We start from the raw sequence: 6,000 nt of genomic DNA on the forward strand, positions 1-6,000 counted from the left end.
CCTGAGAGAGAGAGAGAGAGAGAGTGTATGTGTGTGTGTGTTTGTGTGTGTATGTGTTTGAGGAGAAGGTGTGCAGATGGTACAGGGCCTGGTATAACACGAAGTTAGGGCCTGACACTGTTATAAGCTCTTTATAAAATTAACAAATAGAATTCTCACAGCAACCCTGTAAAGTAGGTACTCTCTTTAGCCGCTTCTACCTGAAAAGAAACTGAGGCACAGAGATATTATTTAACCTGTCCCAAAACAAGAATCTGAACCTCGGTTCCTGGCCTCAGAACCTGTGCTTCTGATCACTCCTCTGTGCGGTTTCCGGCCATCCCCTTCCACAAACGGCCCCGGTCACCCAATCGCAATTGGAATTCAAGTACTCCGCTAGGACAAATTTATGTTCTTTTTAAAAAAGCAGCGTTGTTCCCTGCTTTATCCCCTACAAGCCTCTCCCTGGCCCTTTGCTCCCTTCTCTACCAACCCTAGAACTGCCTCTCCTGCAAGTTCCTCACTGCGGTCCATTACTTCTGCCCAGAAAATTAAATAACTGTGTATGGATAGAGCTTCCGTTCAGCTTGGGAGGGGGAGTTGGGGAGCAGTGAAGGGGTGCTTCTGTGGATTAAGAATGGCCTACAGATCTTGAGGACGCAGGGTGGAGCATAAATTGCATTTAAAAACTAAATCTCGCCTTTCCTTCTACTCCATCAGGCGCTGTGTGGGGATGTGTGTTTGTAGCTGTTCACTCAAGACAAAGCACCTTTATACCAAAAACCACTGAATTATGCAATTTAAATGGAGGAATTGTATGGTATGTGAGTTATAGCTCAATAAGTCTGTAAAAACAATCAATTTTTTTTAAAAGATAGGATCTTGGCTTTCCCCTCCCTGGTTCACCCTCCTCCTGACCTCTATCCTCAGGGACCCAGAGCCACACTCAGAAAGATGTTCATGGTTCCTCAGCCCCAAGCACAAAAGTTACAGCTTTGTTTTGACTCTGAGGGTTACAGCTTGATGCCAAGGAAGACAAATGACTCTTTCCCATTATAACTTCAGTATCAATTTTCCTTACGAGAAAAAATAATTCTAACATTTTAATGTTAAAAGAAACGCGTACATATCATGGAGTAGAAGGCAATATTCACATACATGAGGGTCTGGAACAGTTTCTCGCGCGTGGTTAGCTGCTCCCAGCTCGGGGTGGGGAGGCGCCCTGCCTCTCTGTCACTATGGGGCGTGCCATGTTAATGTCTAGGACAGTCAGGAGATTCAGGGGCTGATCCAAGTTCTGGTTCTGATGAGCTGAATGGTGTTAAGCAAGTCACATCCCTTTGGGGGCCTCTGTTTCTCATCTGATGAGATAAGTGGACCAGGTAAGCGCCAAGGTGGCTGCCAGCTCTCACAGCCCATGATGTGATGCCATAAGGAGATGCTGGGGTCAGATATGTCAGGCAAGAGATACAGGAAGCAAAAGATACACTCTGTGCTTTTGAGGAACTTTTCATTTACTGGAGGAGACTAAAAAGAGAGCCGCATGTAAGACTTGACAAAGATATAAGAGAAACCATGTAAAGAATGCAAGGGACAGGAAGTAGTTGAGAATCAGGAGTGATCAGATCTCTGGTCCAGTTCACCTTGCTTTGACTCACCTGTGTACCTAAAGCAACAAGGAGGCTCTTACCCTGCCGAGTCCTGGATCTCATGGGCTGGGTGCCCCTAATACAAAGGCACACCTTATCGATCTTGTGGATGGCCTCAAATCACCAAATAAGAAACTCTCAGAGGAGAAAAGGGATCTTAGCATCATCCAATCCAAACACCTCCATCTCCACTTAGCATTTGGGAGGATGCTTGTCTTGTGCTTATAATAATTCGATAGAATATCCTCAACATTATCCTCGATCCTGAATAATCCTGAAACAAGAACAGGAATGCACATAATATCTTTCTCTTCAAAGCCCAGCGGGTTAAATAAGAAATGGTTTAAGACAAGTCTTGTCATTGGCATAGACTTGAACAATATCTGCCCAGCAACCACTTCTCAAAAATCGGTGCCCTAAAAAAAAAAAAATTAAGTTCTTACACCCCTTTGTAGGATATATGTGCATTTTCCTATCTAGTCCCATCTCCTCTCCGGGGCCGTTTCTGAACATCTCTGCAAGTCTCCGGTCACAAGCCTTTGCATCAAGTCTTAACCTGCCCTGAGTTCTAAAAAAAATTGAAATGAAAAGGAAATAGATGAGAAAAATCACTATGATCTCTCCCATTCAATTTGTTCATTTTCATTCTTCCTGGGAGCTCTGGCCTCCTGGATTAATACTCACTCTGGAGACTAGACTAAAAATTGATATCTCTGGGTGTGATCTTGGGGAAGGCCTGCCTGGATGATACACGGGTATTAAACATTTGGCCCCAAGACGTTTCTTCCAATCCAAATATTCTGGGGTCCAGAAAAGAATGGTGGTCCCTCATAGATTATTCAAAACTGGGTTGTTACTCCCAGGCTGGAAAAATGTGCTCGTTGCATCACTAGATGGCGCTGGCAGACAGGCAAGAATGGCTCTGATGTTAAAATGTGAGCACAAACTTTCTAATAAACCAGAGAATTCCTTTGTTTCTGGATGACCAAGATCAGCTTTTGTCAAGCACATGTCAGAATAGCTTTCTGGAATAGCGATAATCTAACTGTACTGTTTTACCCTAAATCAGCGAAATGGTCAGGACTGGATGAAAGCAGTATAATATACTTCGGGGTAAAAGTATTAGTAAAGAACTATAAATCTCTTGACTGAGTAGTGGCCAAAAACAGAGTTGGTGATAAGGTTTAGATTCTTATTCTGATACGGATGGCTCTTTGCCAGTGAGATGATGCTGACCTGACTTCGGGTAGCCCCAAATGAAATTAGGAATTAATTAAAGTAGGAACTCTCCTACTTCCCAAGACGCCATATTGTTTTAACAAATCTGGATCTGTGTGAGGATTATTTGATGGATCAGTTGATGAATAATTCACTAGTTGAACTCTAACGACTAACCAAGTTCCGATAAGCGACCATCTAAGCGGGGTCGGGATTTTGGATTTGGAGGGAAGCGTATGTGGCCTCTGTCTCCCTCTCAGCTCCCACGGTGACCACTTCCACATCAACGAGGGCTCGTCCAGTCTGTTTAAACTCTCCCGGTAACTGCAAACTGACCACTGTCTTGTATTTCCAGACAGTCCCAACAGTTAGAAAGTTTGCCCTCAGATTGCACCAAAGCCTGGCCCTTCATAACTTCTATTCACGGATCCCGTTCTGTCGTTTTTTTATATGACTTCTCCTTGAATATGCGATGATTTCGGCCTTCTCAGCCTAAAATAGTATCAGTTTCTTCAACCATTTTTCATATAACATAGTTTCTGCATCTTTCTCGGTTACTTTTCTCTGATTTATCTTCAAACATGTTTTGATCACAGGGCTTCCCTGGTGGCGCGGTGGTTGAGAGTCCGCCTGCCGATGCGGGGGACGCGGGTTCGCGTCCCGGTCCGGGAAGATCCCACGTGCCGCGGAGCGGCTGGGCCCGTGAGCCATGGCCGCTGAGCCTGCGCGTCCGGAGCCTGTGCTCCGCAGCGGGAGAGGCCCACGTACCGCAAAAAAAAAAAAAAAAAAGGTTTTGATCACATAGCCAGCAGGACCCTTAGCTGCCTTGATTTAAACACTATGTATCAATAAATGCAGCCAAAATTTGGTTAACTCTCTTCACTGTTTTTTCGATGGAGCCTGTGGACAACGAAAACCCCCAGGTCATTCCCATGGGTGTGGTAGGTCAGATCGGCCCAATCCTTGGATATGCAATTGATTTTCAGAATTAAAATGCAGGTGTTAAGCTCTGTGATACAATGTGGATTTAAGCTCCTAGCTGTGGTCTGTCAAAATTACACAGGATCATTTCATTCCGACTCTGGTGCCAGACAAACCTGGATTCAAAGTTTTGTTCCTCCCCTCCTGAGCTGTGTCATCTTAAGCAAACGATTCATCTCAAATCATCAATTTCCTCATCTCTAAAATGGAGATAACATTCCTACCTGCCTCCCAGGGTGCTACGATTTAAGTGTGATAATTTTGTGGGAAAAGTATATTTAACATAATTCACAGAACACAGCAAGGGTCCTTCACATTAGCTATTCCTCCTTGTCCATGTCATGTGAAAATCTGATAAGTATCCCCTGTAAGACAAAAATACTCTGAGGGAAGAGTAAAGAGAGACCGCCATGGCTCACCACCATAGCGTCCTTTCAGGCTGAGATACACACTAATCAGCAGTCTTTAGGTACAATTCTTACACCAGCCATGGCCGTTCCCACTGGCTGTGAGCCAGTTCACGTCTTAGCCACAAGGAGATTATGATGGATCTTGTCAAGCGCCGTGCTGAAAGCAAGTATGGTTTTGACGCCACTGCTTTCTACTAGTCCAACATCCCCATCAAAAAAGGAATAAATGAAGACGTGTTTTGTTTTCTGAGATTTCGGGTTGGCTCTGAGCGATCTCTGCTTTTCTAAAGACTTACAAAGAGTCTACTTAATAATCTGTTCAGTTGATGGGTTAAAGTGGTCAAATTGTGGGTTATTTCCCCCTTCGTTTCTATCATTATAATAATGGTTGTGGAGTAAATAGCTTTTTAAAATTCTGTTCTAGAATATTCTGCCAGGGATAATTGTCAAGCTGACTGGCTTATCGTTTTTATAATGTGCCCCTTTCCCCCTTTTTTGAGGATCGGGACAACTTTGTTCTTCTCTTGTCTGTTAACAGTTCCGCTATTCTCCATGCTTTTTCAAACATTATTGACAAGGGTTCTGGGAGTTCTTTGAGCAACCTGGGATGTGATTTGTCTAAGTCTGGAGATTTGAATTTATTAAGGGGGCAGGGGCGGGGAAAATAAACACCACACTAGTTTCTAGCTCTGGCTTTTCCCTTTATCCGCTGAGTGCACGCGGGCAGGTTTTGATTTTATTTCAGCTGTAATTTCCCCATCTGGGAAATAGGCATTTGGACCAGATGAAGTTGAAGGCCCCTTCAAGGTCTGATGGTCTCTGTTCTATGTCTCGAGCCAGCTAACATTTTCTAACTAACTGTTCTCATTTATCTTGGCTTTCAGTGTCCTCTCAGTAAAATTGTTCTACCTTTTTTTTTTAATTGAAGTATAGCTGATTTACAACGTCGTGTTAGTTTCAGGTGTACAGCACAGTGATTCAGAGATATATGTACATGTGTATATATATGTATACACATATATATTTTTTCAGATTCTTTTCCCTTATAGGCTATTACAAAATATTGAGTGTAGTTCCCTGTGCTGTAAGTAGGTCCTCCTTTTTTTGTTTGGAGGATACATTTTGGTTTAGAAGCCAAACACCTCAGTGTGCCACTCAGAGCCGACATACCTGGCCCGACATTTCACCTCTCCCATGTTCCCCGGGTACCAGCCCTCTCTCCATTCAGGTGGGCATGTCCACTTTGCTGTGTGTGTGTGTGTGCTCCTCCCCATCCTTTTGCTAAGGTCACTTCCCCAAGGTGGACTGCTATGTCCAGCCACCTCGCTCAGTCAGATTCTACTCCGCCGTTAAGACCCAGTTCCCATTACCAGTTCCCTTGGGAAGTGTTTCCGCACCACTCCCAGCCCCAGGCTCTCCTTCCTCTAAATTTCTGATGCACTCAGTGCAAATCTTCTGGCCCTTCCTCATGACAATCCTTGTGGCATCTGGGTGTGGGTGTGTTGTTGAATTCTATAGTTGTTGATTTACCCTTGTTGAGCAATGCCCGGGGTGCTTAATAAACCCTCGTGGATGTTGAATGAATTCCAGGCCATTATCATCGCCAACAAACACAAGAAAGAATGCTCAACATCACTAATCATTAGAGAAATGCAAATCAAAACTACAATGAGGTATCACCTGACACCAGTCAGAATGGTTATCATCAAAAAATCTACAAACAATACATGCTGGAGAGGGTGTGGAGAAAAGGGAACCCTCCT

Source organism: Physeter macrocephalus, chromosome 6, assembly GCF_002837175.3.
Source record: "Physeter macrocephalus isolate SW-GA chromosome 6, ASM283717v5, whole genome shotgun sequence".
NCBI classification, from domain to species: Eukaryota; Metazoa; Chordata; class Mammalia; order Artiodactyla; family Physeteridae; genus Physeter; species Physeter macrocephalus.